Here is a 25,985-nt window from a genome sequence, read left to right as displayed (position 1 = left end):
TTAAGCAGGTGTGTTTACCGAAGGCTATCAGGATTTTAACAGACTGATATGTTTGTGATCAGGCGATCACATGTTAAATGTTGAACAGCCAATTCTACAGAGATAAATCTCTGCTTTGCAGGCGATTTCTGTGTTTGACTTCTGTGGTGTAAACACTCCCACTAAGGTCCATTTCCAGCCACCAACACAACATCAATGAATGTGAAGCTGGAGAGAGATGCACAGAGTAGTATGTGTCACATGCTCTATGAAACATACAACAGACATATACAACCTCAAGAGCATAATGAAAACAAGATGCAGTAAATAATTAGGAAGCATTGCTTTGAGTAATTATTACCTTGGTTTTTAGTACAATTCATTTATTTTAAATTATATCATTTAATTTTTAATAATAACCATGTGTAACATTTGGCTCACAAAACTCCTGAAAGTTCAGCAATTGACTTTTGCAAGTGGGAACAACTGGCCCCAGCACATCACTGCTTGTGATCCCTGAAGGGACTGGGTGGGTGTCTATCACGTGGTACCCTCCAAAATTATTTGACCCAGGATCCTTTCTTCGGGTAGTATTTTATAGGATTTGTGTTCCCTGGAGCATTTGGAAATTGCTGATCTAGTTTAACTGTGTCCTTTTCCCCCCTTGTTTTCATTCATTTTCAATTTGTATGTTTTCCTGACTGCTAGCTGGGAGTTTGACATACCGCACTTTCACCTAATTCAGATAGGTAAATAGTTATTGGACTCCTGTAATATATAAAATATTGTGCTCATGCTGTAGAGGATTCTAGATGACTAAGAGTTCTTGTGCATGGCAGGTAAGTTGTAGGATAAATCCACAAAGAACTGCAATGGAAGACAGCACATGGCTAGTGAAGGGGAAAGGTTATAAGCAGATAAGTTAGGGAGGTCAGAGGAAAACAGAATCACATCCAGCTGTAGATGATATAGTGGGAGGTAATCAGGTACAAAGTGGGGCCTGAGATTCAGCAATGCCTCTTGCTTGAGACTGGAAGATGTGCACAGGTAGACAGTGTTCTTCCTGTGAAATAAAAGTCATTCAGTCGTGTCTGACTCTTTGCAACCCCTTGGACTGTCGCCCACCAGGCTCCTCTATCCATGGGATTCTCCAGGTAAGAATACTGGAGTGGGTTGCCATTCCCTTCTCCAGGGGATTTTCCCAACCCAGGGACTGAACCCGGGTCTCCTGCATTGCATGCAGGTACTTTACCATCTGAGCCACCAGGGAAACTCTTTAGCGTTCTTCCTGTTCAAGGTCTATTCATTCACTCATTCATGACTTCTTCAGCAGACAAGAGGGGAGGTCCTGGTGCAAGGCCAGTGAAGCCAATGTTTTGAAGGATATGCATTTTTAAAAATTACCAGTAGGCTGGATGTTTGTTCCCAGGCTAGCTAGCTACCTGGGCTTTTTCTTCTGTGAATTGTCTGTGTATATCCTTTGCCCGGGTTTCCCAGGTGGCACTAGTGGTAAAGAACCTGCCAATGAAGGAGACAGAAGAGACACAGGTTCGACCCCTGGGTCGGTAGGGTCCCCTGGAGGAAGGCATGGCAACACACTTCAGTAGTCTTGCCTGGAGAATCCCATGGACAGAGGAGCCAGGAGGGCTATAATCCATGGGGTCGTAGAGCTGGACACGACTGAATAGACTTGGCACACACGCATCCTTTGCCCACTTCTGTACAGGTTGTCCTTTTTGCCACTTTGCAGAGCTTTCTTGCATGTCCTTTTGTGTAAGCTACAGACGTTTGAAACTTGAAATCCTCAATTTTGATAACATCAAATCCAATAATTTTTCCTTTTTTATGGTTTATGCTTTGGGGGACTTTTTCAAAAATCCTCCAATACTTTTTTCTATTAACTTTATACCTTTATTTTCACATTTCTATTTTTAATGAGATTTAGATTTAGTGAGATGGGTGAAGTAATCCTCCAACTTTAGTATTCTCTGTGTCATGAGATAGCACCCTTTTAAAATAATCCATCTTTGCCCAAGAAATATACCTTGTGATTTCTTTTACTTTAAATTGTTTTCTCTATTATTACTATGTGATTAATTCATTATATATAAATATTAAAATTTACTGCATCTTTATTTGGTCTGTGTTACATTCTTTCTCATCACATTCTTTTCAACCTTTCTGTGTCTTTTAGCAAAATAAAAATATTGGAGATAACATTAACAATGAATAATTAGCACAGTGAGTAAGCACAGCCTTAAGGCCTAATTGACCATTGTCATCTCTGGGGGAGGGGGGTGTGTTCATCAGAGAGACATAGCACAAAGGTAATAGCGGTTCTCATTCCTCAGCCATCTTTCTGTTCTTTGCATCTCTGTCCCAAGAGGAAAAATATTTACTTTGGAATTATTCCATTTATTTTTCCTTTCATGGACCATTCAAATTGTAACCATTGGTCAGTCATCTGCATGGCTTGATAATTAATGAAATTTGATAATTTAAGTGGCCTTCCATTAGAAAAAATTGCACAATATTCCATGAAATTATGATTTTGAATTGCATTCTTGAAACAGGCCTAGAAGCCACAGAATGAAAGCAATGGGAAGTGTGAGTTTGGAACAGGCAGATCTGTGAAACCGTGTTCGTGAGGTCTGGAAGCAAAGATTTGGCAATGGGATTCACAGACTCGAGAGAGGGCTTCAGAATAGGGAGCACAAGCAGCCCCCAGGTGCAGCTCTGATTTGTGTTCCATTCAAACAAAGTACCTTGCTTCTTGAATGCTGCTTTGGCTTAATTTCAGCAGAGTAGCAATTCTTAATCCAAAGCAATCAAGAAGAATTTGTTCAGTGGTCAAACAGCATTTTTCTGAATGCTTGGAAATCACGAAGGTCCGCTGTTACACAATATTCTCTAGCAAACAAAGCAGAGAAATCAATAAACGTGCTAGACAATGCCAGGGTCAGTCCGGACAGCCCTGAAATGGACCAAGACTCCAGAAAAGTGCATGTCTCCATTGCCTCAACTGTGAAATAGGTACACGATACAACTTCTTGCTGAAATCTGAAACTGTGCTTTTACAGGTGAGCATATGGGTGTGATGGAGAAGGCAATGGCACCTCACTCCAGTACTCTTGCCTGGAAAATCCCATGGACGGAGGATCATGGTAGGCTGCAGTCCATGTGGTCGCTAAGAGTCGGACATGACTGAGCAACTTCACTTTGACTTTTCACTTTCATGCATTGGAGGAGGAAATGGCAACCCACTCCAGTGTTCTTGCCTGGAGAATCCCATAGACAGAGGAGGCTGGTGGGCTGCCATCTATGGGGTTGCACAGAGTCGGACACGACTGAAGCGACTTAGCAGCAGCAGCAGCATATGTGTGTGAGAGCATGTGTGTCTTCATGATTCATCCACTTCACAACTGCTCTTTCAACCCAGTCCAAAGGTGGCAGAAGTAACTTTGATTAATCCTGAATTTTTAAAGAACAAAGTATTCACAGTCTCCTTTCAGCCTCCAAAGCACTTTGTCCATGTTTTCATCAATGTTTTCATCATGTTCTGTCATAGTTAATAATCTATTCATCCGTCTTCCCAGATAGACTTTAAGTTCTCTGAGGCTGTATATTCACATATTTTCAAAGTCCAGCGAATATATTAGTCCTGGCATATATTAGTCACTATATAATGTCTAAAGAATGAATGTATAAACCAAAGACTGAAGTCTACGTATATTCTGATCATGCATTTACAAGATACTTTGAAAGAGTAAATATAGCATTCACTATGCATAGATTCAAAGAAGCTGTGTAATAGGATGTTAACAGACAAGATACGGACAAGATACAGCAGGAGACTGTTTGCTGGATGATGAAGAAAAAAATTTACGTCACCATCTTTAGATCTGAACAAAAATTGAAGGCAATTTCCATTTCAATCATTTATTATCTAAATTTCTGGCCACTGAGGTGACTGGAATGTCAAAGGCAGTACAAATTTGCATGACTTAAAAATATATTCCTAAAGCTCTTTGGGACATTAATAAAATCACAGAAAAAGCCAGTGGCTTGGGTCAGTTTTAATTTTCACAAAACATCCGCATATGAGAAGAAATTATTTGAATTTTTACCTACCTTGAACCATTAATCCCAGTAATTTGATTCTACTACATGTATATTTCTAATATTAAATTAATTTAATAAACATAACAGACAGTGTCAATCATATCCCTAAATTTCAGTTGCACACATTACTCAACTATATAACGGTAACTAAAATGGAGAATTTGTATGTAATTTTTACATACTAACATATTCACACGCTTGTATGTTGAAAGGAACTTATACTTCCAGAAGGTGGAAAACTTCATTTTTCAAGATAGTTAGGAGAAACTAATTTGAATTAGTGAGATTTTAGGAATGGGTTTTTAGACAGCTGGGTATAACTGGTTAATATTTTCAGAGTTGGGGATGATTGATTAATACTTTCTAACAAAGACAGAATCCTTGGGTTGGACGAATAATTTTCCTTAGTCTGAGATTCAGAACCCACAATTTTGGTGCTTGCTCATCAAAGAGATTTGGGGGCAGAGGGAGTAGGAGGCCAGGAGTGCCAAAGCAGAGGCTGCTACGTAGCATCTAAAGAACCTTTTTAAGATTTTAGTCCTTTATCTCACAGGAGCCACTGTGAATTAGGGAGGTAGTTTCAGTGGCATATTCCAGATTGAGTAGCCTCCCAAATTCTTAGAGGCTATCTAGGCATTCAAATTAAGTCCAGCTGGACGCAAAGGTACTTCCCTTCCCGGCTTCAAAGACTTATACAAAAACAAACAAATAACGAAAACAAAAGCCAAAGAGCAAAAAAGAAGAAAGGACTTCAACAGTTTACTTCTTTCCAACTTTCCAGGCACCCTATTCTATGCACAGCTTTTTTGAAATAGCTCAGATTAACATAACTCTATAATATCATTTAGATCACTTTAAATTGGTTCTCTCAAGATTTCTATCGGCACAGAACAAAGGCTAAATCTGATGTGTTTGCTACTGCATACCCTGGAGTAAAGCCTGGCATTCACTCTCCACTAGTTGAATGAAAGAAGGCTAGGGTTTTGTTCTTTCTTAATTGAAGTGTACCTGATCTTACAGATCCAAATGCCAGGTTCAGAGTTGTTAGGTTGGAAGGCTGTACACTTATTCCAGTGATTCTGCCATTATTCTAATCTCTTTTGGAATTCTCTTATTGGAATTCCTTAGACCAAGGCATGTGGTTTTTGAAGGATTTATTGGTGGCAAACTTTGGTTTTGTGAGAAGAGCTGCTATTCAGAAAATGCAAAATGCATCTGGAGCCCAGTCTGGTAAGTAAGTTTAGTAATTTAACTTTTTAATCTCATTCATATGTGATTAGAAACTAACCGGACTAATTTTCCAATGCATTCCATAAAATATATCTGAGAGCAGCTCCAAATAGGAATTTCATAGATGTTTTGAAGAATGGTGGTACCACTGGAATAAGTGTAAAATCTAGGTGGGCAACCACCTTAAATACAAATATATCCCTGTTATGTTTCTTTAAAAGACCTTTTGAAGTTTTGTCACATTAGAAAAACCGAAGTCCAAGTGATCCTCATTTCATATCTACAGACAGTGCCTATGGATTATTTGGAACCGACCACGGCCGAGCCTTTTTTCTCATCACCAGGACCAGTGGTCCTGGTTGCTCTGCTGAGGCTGAGTTTGTGGTCATCTTCCTTGGCCTTTCAGGATAGCAGAAAGCAGAGCCCTAGTACCCATGCTTCTTTAGCCAGCTGTGTTTTTACTGGAATTAAAGTAATGAACTCTGGGCTACCTGTTAACTTCTTTCATGCTGAGATGAGAATAGGTTGAAGCTGAGGGAAAATGCTGATATACTTAAAACAAAGAACCAAAATAGCCACATAAACAAACCTCAGGAAAATTTAACCAAGAAATTATTGCCAGATAAATCCTCAGCCTGTCAAAATGCTGAATATTTTGTTTCAAAAAGGAACTATATTTTTAGTCTCTGCCAAGCTTGTCAACACTCTAATAACAAACTTAACATTTACTTAAAAAAAAAAAAAAGATGGGAGTGACCATTTTCACAAACCCTACCAGCCTCCTTATATATCAGTGGAGCAGAAATGCACAATTGACTATTAGTGATCACAAATGCTAGGTTGGGGTCTTTGTAGGTCATTAATGAAGTGAAAGAATAAACAGCTACTGTCAGATGGCAGTTCCATGGAAACTGCTGGTTTCTTGAACTATTACCACAAGAACAAAAGATAAGCTGAAAATAAAAGCAAAGTCTGGTCTTGTTTCATGGTAGTTCACTAGTAGTTTCTTCTCTTTCTTTCCCCCTTAATATTCATTTTATGGAACCCACTATGTAAGATGGACTTACCCATTGGCTCAGTGGTAAAGAATCTTCCTGCAGTGTAGGAGCCACAGGAGACATGGGTTTGATGCCTAGGTCGGGAAAAGACCCTGGAGGAGGGCATGGCAACCCACTGCAGTATTCTTGCCTGGAGAAGCTCCATGGACAGAGGAGACTGTGGGCTACACTCCATAGGGTCGCAAAGAGTCGAACATAACTGAAGAGACTTAGCATTGCATGCATGTTGTAAGGTAGAGAGCTGAAGTAACTTATCAGAAATTTCAGGAACAAAGCCATTAGAATATGTGCAGCCATACCATTATTTTGCCAACAAAGGTCTATATAGTCAAAGCTATGGTTTTTTCATTAGTCATGTATGGATGTGAGCTCAGTTCAGTTCATTTCAGTCGCTCAGTTGTGTCCAACTCTTTGTGACCTCATGAACCGCAGCATGCCAGGCCTCCCTGTCCATCAACAACTCCTGGAATCCACCCAAACTCATGTCCATCGAATTAATGATGCCATCCAACCATCTCATCCTCTGTTGTCCCCTTCTCCTCCTGCCCTCAATCTTTCCTAGCATCAGGGTCTTTTCCAATGAGTTAGCTCTTCACATCAGGTGGCTAAAGTATTAGAGTTTCAGCCTCAACATCAGTCCTTCCAATGAACACCCAGGACTGATCTCCTTTAGTATGGACTGGTTGGATCTCCTTGCAGTCAGTCCATGGGACTCGCAAGAGTCTTCTCCAACACCACAGTTCAAAAGCATCAATTCTTCGGCACTCAGCTTTCTTTATAGTCCAACTCTCACATCCATATGTGACCACTGGAAAAACCATAGCCTTGACTAGACAGACCTTTGTTGGCAAAGTAATGTCTCTGCTTTTTAATATGCTGTCTCGGTGGATCATAACTTTCCTTCCAAGGAGTAAGCGTCTTTTATTTTCATCACTGCAATCGTCATCTGCAGTGATTTTGGAGCCCAGAAAAATAAAGTCAGCCACTGTTTCCACTGTTTCCCCATCTATCTGCCATGAAGTGATAGGACCAGATGCCATGATCTTAGTTTTCTGGTTGAGCTTTAAGCCAACTTTTTTACTCTCCTCTTTCACTGAATGCTGAAGAATTGATGCTTTTGAACTGTGGTGTTGAAGAAGACTCTTGAGAGTCCCTTGGACAGCAAGGAGATCAAACCAGTCCATCCTAAAGGAAATCAGTCCTGAATATTTATTGGAAGGACCGATGTTAAAGCTGAAACTCCAGTACTTCAGCCACCTGATGTGAAGAGCCAGTTCATTAGAAAAGACCCCGATTCTGGGAAAGAACGAGTCTGAGCGAGCCCCAGGAGATGGTGACGGACAGGGGAGCCTGGTGTGCTGCTGTCCATGGGGTTGCAAAGAGTCAGACACAACTGAGCGACTGAACAGCAGCACTTTGTTTTACTGCTTTTTGCTTTATTGCTTGTCTCAGGTATTGTGTTTTTTTTACAAATTGAACATTTGTGGCAACCTTACCTCCAGCACATCCATCAACACCATATCCCAACAGCATTGGGGAATAAGGAAAAATTAAAGCTCGAGTGTATAACTGCTGGATAAACCTTAATTTGAAAATGTTATGGATTATTTTCTATGGATAAGTCAATATTGGTCAGAACACATGCTGACACTCGAATATATTTCTACCAAATGAGTCCATTGAGATTTAAAACAACAACAACAAAAAATCCAAAAAACCCCAAACGCCTTCCAATTGTTCTGGAGAATAAAAAAGGAGCTAGTCTGTCTTATTGGCTTTTGCTAACAAAAAATAACCCCCCAAACTTGGCTTCGATATATTTAAAACAATAATATTAGCCGTTTCTGCTACCCCAGTGGGAATAGAGTTGTAATAAATTGGATATTGTCTGGGTTGGTGTGAGCTTTAACCCAGTAGGAGACTGAAAAATACTTCTTACATAGTTCATGGTTGAAATCATAAAAGCCAGGTTCTCTTTTATTCACATTTCTTCCTGAGAAGATCTCTGTGAATTGAAGACTGTGAGCCTGGGTATAGGCAGCTGAGATACACTTACGAATTTTTGATGGGTGTCAGTCCCCTCTTCCGCTCACCCCCTCTCCCAGGATAATGTGTATACTGGACCTAAGACGAGGCTCTGTAGAGACTGGTATATTTTTGATTGGTTTTGGTTTTTGCTTTTATTTTGGAATTGCAAAGAGTGAGTGAAGAGAGGACTATGTGATTGTTCAGGGACCGGGCAAGTATACAAAGAGAAGCTGCTGCTTCTTCTCTGTCTTCTTCAAAATGTTTAATTACTGTCGTGTCTTAGATCTGGTTTCTTGGGAAAGCCTCTTAGAAAAGCTGAAAGAACCATTGCACTATTTCTCCAAACTCTATGCCAAGAGGAATTCCAGCTGTGTCCTGCCAGAGCCTTCTTGTAGGACGTCACCCACGACTGCCTGCGTGCATGTGAAACACAGCTGAACACTACAGCTTTGGGGTCTTGAGCAAGCCATTCATTTAAAAATACTTATACTGAAACTAATGATGTCTAAGCTGCATGAGCTGAGACAAACTTATTTATGAAAATATATCAGATATTTGTAGGGGCTACCAAAAACATTGGGGTACTCTTGCCTGGAAAATCCCATGGATGGAGGAGCCTGGAAGGCTGCAGTCCATGGGGTTGCTGAGGGTCAGACACGACTGAGTGACTTCACTTTCACTTTTCACTTTCATGCATTGGAGAAGGAAATGGCAAACCCACTCCAGTGTTCTTGCCTGGAGAATCCCAGGGACGGGGAGCCTGGTGGGCTGCCGTCTATGGGGTCACATAGAGTTGGACACGACTGAAGTGACTTAGCAGTAGCAGCAAAGTCTTACATTGGGCTTTCAAGTGGCGCTAGTGGTAAAGAACTCACCTGCCAATGCAGTTTCGATCCCTGGGTCGGGAAGATCTCCTGGAGGAGGGCATGGCAACCCACTCCAGTATTCTTGCTCAGAGAATCCCATGGACAGAGGATCCTGGTGGGCAACCACAGGGTTGCAAAGAGTCAGACACGACTGAAATGACTTAGCATGCACACACAGGATCTTACATTAGCAGGTAGGGGCAATAACTGATTACATTTAGATTACTGCTATTATTGGAACAGCATCTGTGTCCCCCCAGTGAGGTTAACACAGGAGAGAGATAACAGCAGTGACATTTTGCACATCTTAGGCTAATTATAACGATCTGTTATCAACTGAATATGTCCCCTAAGATTCAGATATTGAAGCCTAATCCCCAATGTGATGGTGTTTGAAGGTGGGGGCTCTGGGAGGTAATTAGGTCATGGGGATGGAGTCCTCATGCTAGAGTTAAATGCCCTATAAGAAGGGACACAAGAGAGATGATGGCTGTCTTGGCCAGGGAGGACATAGTAAGAAGGTGACTGTCTACAAGCCAGGAAGCCCGCCTTCACCAGTCACCAGCCCTGATGATACCTTCATCTAAGACTTCCCATCCCAGAACTGAAGAATCAAATTCTGTTGTTTAAACCCCCTGGTCTATGTCACCTTGTTATAGCAGCCCAAACTAGGACAATGGCACTGAAGTAATTTTATTTATCAACCCCTGCTTGTCAGAAGCAATTAGGAAATTCCCCCACCCCCATAGTTTCAAGAGGTTTGTAAATTTTTTATTTATTGTAGATACTTCATATTCTAAGAATGAATTTTGGCTCATTTTCTAACAGAGTGTCCAATGCCTTGCTGAATTCATAATTTAGAACATTAATTTCCCCCCTCTGGGTTTGCCTTGGGTAAATTAAGAATTATAGAAATGATGAAACATATGACAAGAGAACTATTAAGAATATACAGAATTTCACAAATGAAAAGACATAAAATTGTTGTAGTCTGATGTTAGCCAAAGAGTACAAACTTTCAGTTGTAAGATAATATGTTCTGGAGATCTAATGCATAGCATGGTGAATGTAATTAGTGATATAGTGTATACTTGAAATCTGCTGAGAAAGAAAATCTCAAATGTTCTCCCACTCCCCCCCACACAAAATGTAACTATGTGGGGTAATGGATCTGGTAATTAGCTAGATTGTGGTAATCATTTCACAATATATATGTATACCAAACCACCATATTATATAACTTAAATATATACAATTTTTATTTGTCAATCATACCTCAGTTCAGTTCAGTTGCTCAGTCGTGTCTGACTCTTTGCGACCCCATGGATCACAGCACACCAAGCTTCCCTGTCCATCACCAACTCCTGGAGCTCACTCAAACTCATGTCCATCAAGTTAGTGATGCCATTCAGCCATCTCATCCTCTGGCGTCTCCTTCTCCTCCCGCCTTCAATCTTTCCCAGCATCAGGTGGCCAAAGTATTGTTTCAAGCCAAAGAAGTTTCAGCTTCAGCATCAGTCCTTCCAATGAATATTCAGGACTGATTTCCTTTAGGACTGACTGATTTGATCTCCTTGTAGTCCAAGGGACTCTCAAGAGTCTTCTCCAACACCACAGTTCAAAAGCATCAATTCTTCAGCACTCAGCTTTCTTTACAGGCCAACTCTCACATTCATACATGACTACTGGAAAAACCATAGCTTTGACTAGATGGACCTTTGTTAATAAAGTAATGTCTCTGCTTTTTAATATGCTATCTAGGTGGGTCATAGCTTTTCTTCCAAGGAGCAAGTGTCTTTTAATTTCATGGCTGCAGTCACCATCTGCACTGATTTTGGAGCCCAAGGAAATAGTCTCTCACTGTTTCCCCTGTTTCCCCATCTACTTACCATGAAGTGATGAGACCAGATGCCATGATCTTAGTTTTCTGAATGTTGGGTTTTAAGCCTCATTTTTGAGTTTTAATTATAACTCATTATTAATTAGTTAAAATTATAATTCATCATAATTAAAACTCATTAAATTATGAGTTTTAATTGTACCTTAGTAAAGTCAAAAAACCAAACCAAAAAAAAGGTGCATATGTATAGAGTTTTATATTATACATAATATAATCATTGATTTATTAATAAAAGAATGAACAGCATATATTTTAAAAATTTTATAAATTAGAGGATAATTGCTTTACAATGTTGTTAGTTTCTGCTGGACAAAAATGTGAATCAGCTATAAGTACACATATATCCCTTCCCTCTTAATCCTTCCTTCCACTCCCCCATCCCACCCCTCTAGGTCATCCCAGAGCACGGAGCTGAGCTCCCTGTGTTAGGCAGCAGCTTCCCACTAGCTATCTATTTAACACATGGTAGTGTATATATGTCTATGCTATTCTCTCAATTTGTTCCACCCTCTTCTTCCCCTGTTGCATAATACACTGAATAAGTATTTATTAGTGGAGGAGTACTTAACTAAATTGTGGTACATTTGTTCATGCAGTGAAAACCAATACAGCCATTAAGAAGATTAAGGAAGGTCTTAATAAACTGATCTGAGAAAAACCTCCTGTTGGGTTAAAAACAAAATGTTGCAATCTGGGTGGGGCAGGGAATTTGAGGGGAGTGTGGGTAAGCAGAAAAATATTATGAAAGTATTGCAGTAAATGATTGAGTAAACTAACATAGTCTAAGATTAAACCAAGAGTCTTCGTGTTGGCCTGTGGCTCAATGTATTGCTCCCTGAGAGCTCACTGGCGCATTGCTGCCACCAGCCAGAAGTGCTAATGCAGGTCTTCACTGAGTAAGTTCATAAATCCAGGATAAAGAGATTAATGTAATATTGATATGTAAGATACATATTTGTGGAGATTATATGAACATAATCTGTTGTCATTACTATGCTACTTTAAATATAATTTATCTGATTTTAAGATATATGAATTAGAGTTAATGGTTCCTATATTTTAAGGTTTGTGTCACAATAGTTGATTCGATGTTAGGAAAGAATGTACTTATTAAATTTGTTAAATTTACATGACAGGCATTTGACAGTTACACTAATTATAAATGTGCTAAATATTTAACTGTAGTGTGAAATGTCTAAGGAAATTTCATTAGTAATTTAAGAGAGGAGAAATTAATCCTTTAATTTATGAGTTGAAATAGAACTGCCTTATGATCCAGCAATCCCACTGCTGGGCATACACACTGAGGAAACCAGAATTGAAAGAGACACGTGTACCCCAATGTTCATCGCAGCACTGTTTATAATAGCCAGGACATGGAAGCAACTTACATGTCCATCAGCAGATGAATGGATAAGAAAGCTGTGGTACATATACACAATGGAGTATTACTCAGCCATTAAAAAGAATACATTGGAATCAGTTCTAATGAGGTGGATGAAACTGGAGCCTATTATACAGAGTGAAGTAAGCCAGAAAGAAAAACACCAATACAGTATACTAACGCATATATATGGAATTTAGAAAGATGGTAACAATAACCCTGTATACGAGACAGCAAAAGAGACACTGATGTATAGAACAGTCTTTTGGACTCTGTAGGAGAGGGAGAGGGTGGGATGATTTGCAAGAATGGCATTGAAATATGTATAAAATCATATATGAAATGAGTTGCCAGTCCAGGTTCGAAGCACGATACTGGATGCTTGGGGCTGGTACACTGGGACGACCCAGAGGGATGGTATGGGGAGGGAGGAGGAATGAGGGTTCAGGATGGGGAACACGTGTATGCCTGTGACAGATTCATTTTGATATATGGCAAAACCAATACAATATTGTAAAGTTAAATAAAATAAAATTTAAAAAATAAATATTAAGAAACATAAAAACAACTTTTCTTATTTGGGGACAACTTCTATTTTTCTAAAAAAAGTAAAAAAGTTCACAAGCTAAATTTAAACATTCATAAAAACTGAGATTCTTGATTTATAGATTTAATAAATTCAGTGCTAATTTTAAATTCTGCTACAGTAAATTTTTCCTCCGGATACAAAAATTCTCTTTTAAAAGTTGAAAAAAATCCATTGATCATTCCCATTGTGATCTCAGAGATACAGTAAGTTAAGTGCTTGAGATGGAAAATGCTCAGAGAAAATCTTAAGTTAGCTGTCTCCGACTTTTAAAATCCCACTCCAATCTCCAGGTTAGCGTAGCTTCCTTCCATCTTGGTGATCTTGACCCCAAAGCATGACTGATATTGATCTTTGCTCCTTTCCTTCTTGGGGGTGCCACCGGAGGGCAGATAGAAACACAGGACTTTTTTTGTATTTAATTAATTTTTATTGGAGTATAGCTGCTTTTGCACACACACAGAGTTGCTTTACAATGCTGTGTTGGTTTCCACTCTACAGTAAAGAGAATCAGCTGCATGTTGACATATATCCCCTCTTTTTTTGGATTTCCTTCCATTTAGGTCACCACAGAACACTGAGCAGAGTTCCTTTCTTGTGCTTTATAGAAGGTTCTCATTAGTTATTTATTTTATACGTAGTATCATTAGTTTATATACATCAATCCCAACCTCCCGATTCACCCCACTCCACCTCTTCCCCCTTGGTATCCATACTTCTGTCCTCTACGTTTGTGTCTCTCTTTCTGCTTTGCAGATATGATCATCTATGCCAAAGCCTTTGACTGTGCGGATCACAATAAACTGTGGGAAATTCTGAAAGAGATGGGAATACCAGACCACCTGACCTGCCTCTTGAGAAACCTATATGCAGGTCAGGAAGCAACAGTTAGAACTGGGCATGGAACAACAGACTGGCTCCAAATAGGAAAAGGAGTTCGTCAAGGCTGTATATTGTCACCCTGCTTATTTAACTTATATGCAGAGTACATCATGAGAAATGCTGGGCTGGAAGAAGCACAAGCTGGAATCAAGATTGCCGGGAGAACTATCAATCACCTCAGATATGCAGATGACACCACCCTTATGGCAGAAAGTGAAGAGGAACTCAAAAGCCTCTTGATGAAAGTGAAAGTGGAGAGTGAAAAAATTGGCTTAAAGCTCAACATTCAGAAAACAAAGATCATGGCATCTGGTCCCATCACTTCATGGGAAATAGATGGGGAAACAGTGTCAGACTTTATTTTGGGGGGCTCCAAAATCACTGCAGATGGTGACTGCAGCCATGAAATTAAAAGACGCTTACTCCTTGGAAGGAAAGTTATGACCAACCTAGATAGCATATTCAAAAGCAGAGACATGACTTTGCCAACAAAGGTCCGTCTAGTCAAGGCGATGGTTTTTCCTGTGGTCATGCATGGATGTGAGAGTTGGACTGTGAAGAAGGCTGAGCACCGAAGAATTGATGCTTTTGAACTGTGGTGTTGGAGAAGACTCTTGAGAGTGCCTTGGACTGCAAGGAGATCCAAGCAGTCCATTCTGAAGGAGATCAGCCCTGGGATTTCTTTGGAAGGAATGATGCTCTAGCTGAAACTCCAGTACTTTGGCCACCTCATGCGAAGAGTTGACTCATTGGAAAAGACTCTGATGCTGGGAGGGATTGGGGGCAGGAGGAGAAGGGGACGACAGAGGATGAGATGGCTGGATGGCATCACTGACTTGATGGACATGAGTCTGAGTGAACTCCAGGAGTTTGTGATGGACAGGGAGGCTTGGCGTGCTGCGATTCATGGGGTCGCAAAGAGTCAGACACGACTGAGTGACTGAACTGAACTGATACCATTTTTCTAGATTCCAAATATATGCCTTAATATACAATATTTGTTTTTCTCTTTCTGAGCTACTTCACTTTGTATGACATTCTTTGGGTCCATCCATGTCCACAAGATTTAATTTCCACCATCTGGTTTTCTGGAGGGGAATTAATTGTAAATATCTCTATTCCTTTTCTAATGGCATTACCTCTTTCATTGGTTTTCCAACCTCACTTTTCTGCAACAATTCCCAACAAGTAATTAATTCACTCACAGAAGTCCTCATGATTCAAAAAAAGGTATTCAGCAGTAAATTCAAGTATACCAGAAGTCTGAACTAGGGACATGTGTAATGAGAGAGGCATTATGCATCTGCAGTTCCTAAATAGGTCTCACTGTTCCTTGTCTCTATGACTACAGTGTCTTTTCTTCTCTTTGTCTAACTTACTCCTTCATTTTTGAAATTGCATCTTTTCCTGACTGCTTGAATAATTTTTTCAGAGACTTAATTCCCCCCATCCCAGCCCCAAATATTCTGAGACTTATTTATGTTGCTATCCACAGCTATTTGGTAGTCCATTCAATGGCTGTATTACATTTTATTTATTCATTTCACTGTCAGTGGAAATTTCATGTTGTTTTCAGTCTTTCTATTTATTACAAATAATGCTGTTATAAATAATTGTATACTTATCTCCTGGTGTGTTTGCACAAGAAATTTGCTAGTGTCTATGAGTATGTAGGGGAGAAGGAAATGGCAACCCTCTCCAGTATTCTTGCTTGGGGAATCCCGTGGACAGAGGAGCCTGATGGGTTGCTGTCCATAAGGTCACACAGGGTCAGACACAACTGAAGTGACTTAGCATTCATGCATGCATGAGTATGTAGGAATGGATTTGATGGGTCAGTTTTAATAGGTGATGCCCTGATTTCTACTGTGCTGCAGCATGTAAGACATCCTCTTGCTAAATGTCTTTATGAAGACTTGATATTGGCAAGATTTTGAAAATTTGCCAATCATAGCGGTATTAAATTATGTCTTGTTAGGGTTTTAATTTGTGTTTTTGAGTACAAATGAATTGAGCATCTTCAAATGTTTGTTACTATTTGGTTTCCCCCTATTGTGTGTTCTATGTGTTCCTATTTTGCCTATTTTGCCTATTTTTCCATTCAGTTAATATTTTTAATAGAGGTTAGCACATCAGTTCAGTTCAGTTGCTCAGTCGTGTCCGACTCTTTGCAACTCCATGAATCTCAGCAGGCTAGGCCTCCATGAACTCCCGGAGTTCACCCAGACTCACATCCATCGAGTCAGTGATGCCATCCAGCCATCTCATCCTCTGTCGTCCCCTTCTCCTCCTGCCCCCAATCCCTCCCAGCATCAGAGTCTTTTCCAATGAGTCAACTCTTCGCATGAGGTAGCCAAAGTATTGGAGTTTCAGCTTTAGCATCATTCCTTCCAAAGAAATCCCGGGGCTGATCTCCTTCAGAATGGACTGGTTGGATCTCCTTGCAGTCCAAGGGACTCTCAAGAGCCTTCTCCAACACCACAGTTCAAAAGCATCAATTCTTCGGCGCTCAGCCTTCTTCACAGTCCAACTCTCACACCCATACGTGACCACAGGAAAAACCACAGCCTTGACTAGACGGACCTTTGTTGGCAAAGTAATGTCTCTGCTTTGAATATGCTGTCTAGGTTGGACGTATACTTTATACCCAGATTCACATATTGTTACATTTTTGCCTCCATTGTCTTTTGCATTCCCTCTCACCTCACTTTTTTTCTCTCTTCCTCTCTTGATACATTTAAAGATAGGATAAATAAATCATGATCCCGTCCCCATAAATATTTCAGTGTATATTTCTTCAAAATAGGGATAGTCTTTTAAAAGTTTTAAAAATGTGCATTCCCCATTTAAATCCTTGATCCCTCAGAAATTAATTTCTGAGTAAGTTATGAGGTAGAGATAAAAAAAATATGGCTTTTCATAGAGTTAACTGATAGTCCCACCCTATATGAGAAGAGTCCAGGCTTTCCTCTGTAATGACACTTCCAACAAATATCAAATTTTTACACATGCATGGCTCTGGGCTGGTTAGTTTATCCCATTGGTCTGTTTGTCCATTCTATTAAGATTGACAAGGCAATGGCACCGCACTCCAGTACTCTTGCCTGGAAAATCCCATGGGCCAAGGAGCCTAGTAGGCTGCAGTCCATGGGGTTGCTACAAGTCCGACACGACTGAGTGACTTCACTTTCACTTTTCACTTTCATGCATTGGAGAAGGAAATGGCAACCCACTCCAGTGTTCTTGCCTGGAGAATCCCAGGGACGGGAGAGCCTCATGGGCTGCCGTCTATGGGGTCGCACAGAGTCGAACACGACTGAAGCGACTTAGCAGCAGCAGCAGCACACTATTTTAACTTCTACAGTATTGTAGTGAGCCTTGCTGTTAGATTGAGAAAATTCCTCTACCTTCTTTATCTTCTTGACTACCATAAGCTCTTTGACCTTTCATATAAATATTAGAATTAGTTTGTCAACTTCCAAAAAAAATCATTTGGGACTCCTGATTGCAGTTTAATTAAATCTATAAGTCAGTTTTGTGAAAACTGATGTCCTTGCAAAACTGAGCCTTCTGCTCTATGAAGTTAGTAATGTATCTCCACTTATTTAGATATTTTAAACTGTCTTTTTAAATACACATGTGTAGACCTTTGCTTATAGAAATATATTGCATGCATTTTTTAGATTTATGACTGATTGATATTTTATGTATATATATTCTTGATATTATAAACAGTATCTTTTTAAAATTTAAAACTCTGTTATTGGTATAGAAAACACAGATTGGGATTATGTCTAGTAACCTTGCTGGAATGTTAATGATTTGTAAATTTTTGTTTGTTTTCTACGTAGATAATCATATGATATGTGTATAGTAATAATTTTATTTCTTACTTTCCAATTTTTATATCTTTCATTTTTTTTATTATCTAGGATGACTACAACTGGTAGAACAACACTGAATACAAGTGAGAATGAATGTCTTTGAATTATTCTTGATTTCAAAGGAAATAGTCTTTAATACCTCAATATTAAAAAAAAAAAACAGTTACTGGAATTTTCTATGGGTACTTTTGTTTGAATTGAGGACATTCTTTTTTTATTCTTAGTCTGCTGCATACTGAATTTCACTGAATGCTTTTTCTGAATCTATTAGGAAAGATCTATGTAATCTATGATCACATACCCTCCTTCCTTTAATCTGTTATGTCAATTATATTGAGAGATTTTCTGAATCTGAACTAATCTTGCATTCCTAAAATAAACCTTACTTGATTATAATGTAAAATATATTGGATTTAGTTTACTTTTTTTTTTTTGAACTTTTGCCTCTATTTTCATGTGTCAGCTTTTTTTTTTTTTTTTAAATAATTATACTAAATTTATAATGGCTTCCCTTGTGGCTCAAATGGTAACACATCTGCCTGCAATGTGGGACACCTGGGTTCGATCCCTGGGTTGGGAAGATCCCCTGGAGAAGGAGATGGCAACCCACTCCAGCACTCTTGCCTGGAAAATCCCATGGATGGAGGAGTCTGGTAGGCTACAGTCCATGGGGTCGCAAAGAGTCAAAGTAAGTTGAGGTAGTATTTCCTCTTTTTCTGCTTTTTGAAAGAGTTTGGTAAGATTGAAAGTATCTGTTCCTGAATTTTGGGAGAACTCACCTGTGAAACCATCTAGGCTTGGAGTTTTATTGTGGGAAGATTTTATACTACTGATTTAATCTTGTAGTTATCAAACCATTCAGATTCTCTATTTTCACTTGATTCATTTTTGGTCATTTATATTTTTCTGGGATTTGTCCACTTTACCCAAGTGTTCAATTTATTTTTATAAACTTGTTTGTAATATTCTTCTTTATCTTTGTAATCTCTGCTATATCTGTGGTTTGAAATTTTTGTAGCTCAGTTGTGTCCAGCTCTTTGAGACCCCATGAACTGTAGCCCGCCAGGCTCCCTCTGCCCATGGAATTCTCCAGGCAAGAATACTGGAGAGAGTAACCATTCCCTTCTCCAGGGGATCTTCCTGATTCAGGGATTGAATTCAGGTCTCCTGCACTGCAGGCAGATTTTTGGTTTAGTCCTTTTCTTTTTTTAGTCTTAATACCATCTACCTTTTTCCTTGATCGGTTTTGCTGAAAGTGTTTTTATTTGTGTTTTTAAAGATCCAGTTTCTGGCATCTTGATCTACTCTATTTTCATTTTTCCTGTTTTATGAATTTCTACTCTTATCTTTATTATTTCCTTTTCCCTACTCCCTTTGGATGGATTGTGCTGTGTTTCTTATAGTTAACTTCTTAAATCAAATGCTTAGTTCAGTAATTTCTTTACTGTAAGCAATATAGTGGTTATATTAGTTTATGAGGTAAGTTTTCTTCTGTTATTACTTTCCTCCTCTTTACTAGTTTGGAAATTATCCCCTCTATTTCTAGTCTTTCGGTGGCTCTACTAGAAATTTTGTCATGAATTTCTAATTAACGACTCTATTGTTAAAATTTCATCCTTTTGAATACTCCAAGTGTGTCCAGATGTCTTACCTATAAAAACCTCTCAATTTCCATGCTGGTATTGTCAGATATTTAATTCTATTTTGTTTTTATTTTCTGATCTCCACAAATTAGACCTTATTGTCTCTAAGCAGTAAACTCATCACCACTTTGGGTCCCAAGTTAATTCTTTCCAGTCCTAAGATAATCCGCTAATTTACATTGGCTTTCGTGTCTCTGAACAGTGAGGACTTTCAGGCCAGGCCGGACTGAGAGGATACCACAACCATTTTAAAAATCAAGTTCATGAAATGATTGCTATTTCTGAGAACTGTTTACCTCAGACAAATTTCCCCTTGATTGAGATGATCAAACAGCGGCTACTCTCACACCCCTTTCCTGTTTTCATACCCTGACACGTACTGTGTTTTCTTTCTATTGAAACAACTCTAGGGGAATTTTCTAGGGCCCTTGAAAACCTGCTTTTAAAAATAAAATTAATTAAACATCTTCCCCTTTACAGGGATTCCATTAATCTCCACTGGTTCCACTTTCCTTTCCCTCAGTCTGAAGTCTTGAGTCTTTACTGGTAAATAAAGCATTTGTATAAAGGCCTGAGATACTTGATAGGTGAAAACGAAGAGCCTCAATAAATAGTGGGAATGTGGGCTTCCTTGTCAGAGTGCATTCCATGTGTTTCCTGAGGAAACATTTCAGAAAACCCCTTTAAGACTCTAATTGGGCCAGCACAGCACAAAAAAAGAACCAAATAAAAACTTAAGAGAATTGTAAGTATACTCTCTTAAAAGAAGCCATATTTCTGAAATGGGCACTGTAAAGTCAAAGCAATTTGGTTCTTTGTCCTTATAGCCCTGCTGTAAGTGAAGAACCATTTGATTTCAGACCTGGGATGGACCCGACCTCAGGCTGTCCCACGTTTAAACCCATGACCTGACTCAAATGGCCCTCTCCATGTTTCCACAGTAAGCCACATTAGGTTTTTTGGTCTATCCCAAGGTTCACTGCATGCCAAAGGAATAAAAGGGATGGGGGAAGAAACGCCAATCTGTGACCATTTGAGGAGATGATGCGAACCTCACCAGTTATGCTATCGGCAAGCCACTGTCCCACCAATGGGGCAGCTGGGCTCCCCTTCAGAAGTCCTAGGAGAGCAGATGACAGGACTCTAGAAAGTGTGTTTTCATCGTTGAGCCACAAGCCACAGGGATGACCTCTGATGAGAAAACAAAAACTGGGTTGAGAAAGTTAAGAAATTCCATTTGCAATATCTACACTCAAAGAGAGCTTTTGGTTTTTTAGAATCTATAAAATGAGCTTTTCAAAGAAAAACAGCCACTTCTTCACTCAATAAAGGGGAAATTTATTACATAAATATACGCAACAATAGTGTTTTTCTCCCCCTCCCTTTGAGAGTTCACTAAACCTCTAAACATTAGCAATAGTGGGTTATTTTGCTTCATCACTTAGTGTTTTAAGTTTTACTTTCTACTTCTTGAATGTTCACCCTTTTGGTTGTGGTGTCTGTCAGGTTGCGGTTTGGGGCATATCTTTTATAACCCTTTCCAATATCTTTTTAGATCTCATTTTTTCTTATGACTGGGGGCTGCTATATTTAACAAGCTTTTCTGTGTCTCAAATAGAAAATTCATGTTTAATATCCAAATGAATATAAGGCATTCTTTTTGAGAGTCGACTTTTTGTTACTTTCTTTGTAATAATTCAAATTACATGTTTCATGAGAATATAAACTTTATAATTTTATGTTTAGACATATATCCATGTATGTCCTTTATTTTAAATTGTATTAACATTTGTCCAGAGCAGACTCTATGCCAGGCATTGTTGTATTTTACATTCATTAGCTTATTTGATCCTCACAATAGCCCCATGAATGTACACTGTCGTTATTTCCATTTTAAATTTAAGGAAACCCAGGGGACACAGACTATAAATGACTCACCCCCAAATCACACAGCTTCATAATGTTGGATCCAGGCTTCACACCAGGCAGTCTGCCTTGGTTGCCCACTCGTCACGTTGGCTGTGATACCTCTCTAGCCAGATGTATTCCCAATTTAACCTGTTTCCTAGGCTCAGAGACATATGTAAGCTGCTAAAAACCATGAGGACCTTATGTTAAAGTCAAGTAAGCCAGACACATACTGCCTGATTCCAGCTACATGAGGTGCCTAGAGGATCAAGTTCAAAAGGCAGAAATTAGATGGGAGTGGGGAGGAGAGCAAAGAACAAGGTTCAATTCAGTTTAGTTCAGTCGCTCAGTTGTGTCCGACTCTTTTCGACCCCACGAGCTGCAGCATGCCAGGCCTCCCTGTCCATCACCAACTCCCAGGGTTTACCCAAACTCATGTCCATTGAGTCGGTGATGCCATCCAACCATCTCATCCTCTGTTGTCCCCTTCTCCTGCCTTCAATCTTTCCCAACATCAGGGTCTTTTCAAACGAGTCAGCTCTTTGCATCAGGTGGCCAAAATATTGGAGTTTCAGCTTCAACATCACCCCAGGGACTGCAGCATGCCAGGCTTCCCTGTCCATCCCCAACTCCTGAAGCTTGCTCAAACTCATGTCCATCGAGTCGGTGATGTTGTTTAATGGGTGCAAAGCATTGGTTCTGTAAAGTGAAAGGAGTTCTAGTGATAGAAGGTGGTGATGGTTGCTTAACAGAGTGAATGCACTTAATGGCATTGAACTGTACTCCAAAAATGGGTCAAAACATTCAATTTTATGTTATGTATATTTTACCACAATTAAAAAATAGCAATAAATGCTGGAGAGGGTGTGGAGAAAAGGGAACTCTCTTACACTGTTGTTGGGAATGCAAACTAGTACAGCCACTATGGAGAACAGTGTGGAGATTCCTTAAAAAACTGGAAATAGAATTGCCATACGACCCAGCAATCCCACTGCTGGGCATTCACGCTGAGGAAACCAGAATTGAAAGAGACACGTGTACCCAAATGTTCATCTCAGCACTGCTTATAATAGCCAGGACATGGAAGCAACCTAGATGTCTATCAGCAGATGAATGGATAAGAAAGCTGTGGTACCTATACACAACGGAGCATTACTCAGCCATTAAAAAGAATACATTTGAATCAGTTCTAATGAGGTGGATGAAATTGGAGCCTATTATACAGAGTGAAGTAAGCCAGAAAGAAAAGCACCAGTACAGTATAATAATGCATATATATGGAATTTAGAAAGATGGTAAAGATAACCCTGTATGCAAGACAGCAAAAGAGACACAGATGTATAGAACAATCTTTTGGACTCTGTGGGGAGGGAGAAGTTGGGATGATTTGGGAGAATGGCATTGAAACATGTATATTATCATATGTGAAACAAATTGCCAGTCCATGTTTGATGCATGATACAGGATGCTCGGGGCTGGTGCGCTGGGACGACCCAGAGGGATGGTACGGGGATGGAGGTGGGAGGGGGTTCAGGATGGGGAACATGTGTACACCTGTGGCAGATTCATGTCAATATATGGCAAAACTAATACAATATTGTAAAGTAATTAACCTCCAATTAAAATAAATAAATTTATATTAAAAATAAAACAAACAACAACAACAACAAACAAAATCTTACTAGGATTCTCTTTAATAGTAATCTCTTAGTGATTTTTTGAATACAGAATATCAACTTGTTACTAGTTGGTTACTAATGGGAAAGTTGGGTTCAACTTTTTTGAACAAGTCAAAAGTTGAAAACTGACCTGAGAAATACTTCTAATTTGGAACAGTTTGCTTGGACCAGATTTGGTCACATGCATTTCACTTCCGTACTTCAAGATGGTGCTGCGTATAGGCAGGAAAGCGAGATTGGAGCAGGATCTGACCTGGAAACCAGGAGACTTCGCGGTGAGAGCTCCCTCCCGGCACTGGGGGCCCGTAAATGGTTTGCCCTTGAGCCTCTCCCCAGGATGGGCTCTCCTTCTGAGCGATGGTTCTGTGGCCCTGTGTGTGTCACAGCTCAGCTACCTTGGCCAGCCCTGCTGGGGTTGACCTACCTTCTGTTCAGGGGAGAAGCAGGCAATGTCCTTCCTCCCCTGTCCATAACCTGAGCCAAGAGGACACTTCTTAAATGTTCTGCCTCCACCGCAATAATATTGGGTTCGTCAAAAAGTTTGTTTGGGTTTTTCTGTAAGACCTTATGGAAAACCCAAACGAACATTTTGGCCAACCCAATATAATAAGAAGCACTGTCTTATCTGGCACTGTGGTACACGCACAAACCTGTTTAATCTTCACAGCAACTCCACTGGCTCAGTGCCAATACTTTTGATTAACATTAGGAAGCATCCTTCTATTTCTCTGAAGGAAAATAAGGCCCCCAATACACCCTCTCATAGCATTCTTTACATTTTTCTTATTCCACATTTTTCTCAGTGTATAGTTATAGATTTGTTTGATTTTTTGTAACGTCTAGCTCCCCTGCTAGACTGAAAGCCCCACCCTTGTTTTGTTTGTAAAAGTCACTTTAGTAAAGAAGCACTGCTGCTGCTAAGTCACTTCAGTCGTGTCCAACTGTGTCACCCCATAGACGGCAGCCCACTAGGCTCCCCCATCCCTGGGATTCTCCAGGCAAGAACACTGGAGTGGGTTGCCATTTCCTTCTCCAGTGCATGAAAGTGAAAAGTGAAAGTGAAGTTGCTCAAGTCATGTCCAACCCTCAGTGACCCCATGGACTGCAGCCTACCAGGCTCCTCCATCCATGGGAGTTTCCAGGCAGGAGTACTGGAGTGGGGTGCCATTGCCTTCTCCGAAAGAAGCACAGTGCGAGGTATATATTAGGAAAACATTTGTAGAATGAAGGAATGAGTGATGTCACTTGTTCAAGGTCACTTTGTTAATGAGTGACAGCTTGAAGAAGAGGATCCAAATAAAACCCTACAACACATCTCTTCCTTGGAATCTATGTTTTTAAAGTTATATATGTGCACACACACACACACACACACATATGAAATTTTTTTTAAAAAATAGGGCATGAAGAAGAGAAAAGGATGAGGAAGGGAAGACATGCATTCCATTAGGGGATGAAGCACATAGCGGGAGGGCTCTGATCCTTCACTGACCACCATCCCTCACTGATGGTCTGGTGACGTCACAGAGGATCATGCCAGGGCTTAGCTCCTGACCAGGGCAGCAGAGGCCTCTGGGATTGGCAGCCCTCATTCCCAAAGCTGGGCTCTGTCCAGCCTCAGGGGGAGTGATTGGTTCATGTCAGAGCGCATCAAGTGCCTCCTGCATGAAGCTCAGTACTCCCTCCACTCTGAGTAGCCCATCAGGGTCACAGTTCTCCCTGGCCCCCTTCACACACTCCTACACATACCCACACAACATTCATACTCACACATTTACACGTACAATCAGACATATTGCACTCACACACGCCCATATATCTAGGCATATGCACACACACACACAGACATAGGTAGACATATTCATACATACCCATACACATCCACATACACACACAGAGACCTACATATATACACATGCTCACACTCACACCTAGGCACAGATGTATGCCCACATAGTCACACACATTAACCCAGGTGAGTCTGAAAAGTTTATTTACTGTGCTTCTGAGGCTCCCTAATATCCTTGGAATTAAGTCTTAACTCTTTGGCTTGGCATCTGGGTTCTGTCACATGGGAATCCCAACATGCTTTTCCAGTCCTTTCTTTTCCCAGTCCTCTCTCAGGAATCCTTTGAGTGACAGCCTGGACCACGCTAGCCAGCAGGGAGTCTGTGAGGGATGGGGGGTGGGGGGGCTGACCTGATGCTGGGACTCCCCTTTCCTTGTCTGCACCATCCAGGCCTGTAGCTCTGATACAGCCCTGAGGGCTGTCTGAGGAACAAGCTCCTGTTAGGACTCTTCTTAACTTTGCTCCACCTTTTTGGTGTGCCTTTTTCCTTCCCAACCCACCTACTGAAATCTGACCCCTCTTCAAAACATAGTCACAGGCACTATTCTGTGTGTCTGCCCCCAGGTCCCTACACAGGGAGGAACCTTCCAGATCCAGATGTCTGAGTCCCTCCCTCACACCATACAGCAGCCTTACAATGCAAGTTACACTTGCCTCAGTAAGTCTTGAATCCTTGGGAACAGGCTGGTTACATGTTGTATCTGTTGGTGTACTTTCAAAGAATTTGGCAGGATCAGGTGTTCTAAATACCCATTTACTCCTCTAAAATATAAGAGGCTATTAAATTTTTTTCAGACAATAAATTTATCCATAGTTATTTAGCTCAACTTATTGTATATTGAAATGCATCTAAGGCAATTATTCAAGTGTAAGTATTATCTGATTCTCTGGTGGCTCAGATGGTAAAGAATCTACCTGCAATACAGGAGACCTGGGTTTGATCTCCAGGTTGGAAAGATTCACTGGAGAAAGGAATGACTACCCACT

Source organism: Bos indicus x Bos taurus, chromosome 9 (genome assembly GCF_003369695.1).
Source record: "Bos indicus x Bos taurus breed Angus x Brahman F1 hybrid chromosome 9, Bos_hybrid_MaternalHap_v2.0, whole genome shotgun sequence".
Classification (NCBI taxonomy): domain Eukaryota; kingdom Metazoa; phylum Chordata; class Mammalia; order Artiodactyla; family Bovidae; genus Bos; species Bos indicus x Bos taurus.
Note: the sequence above shows the minus strand (reverse complement) of the source record.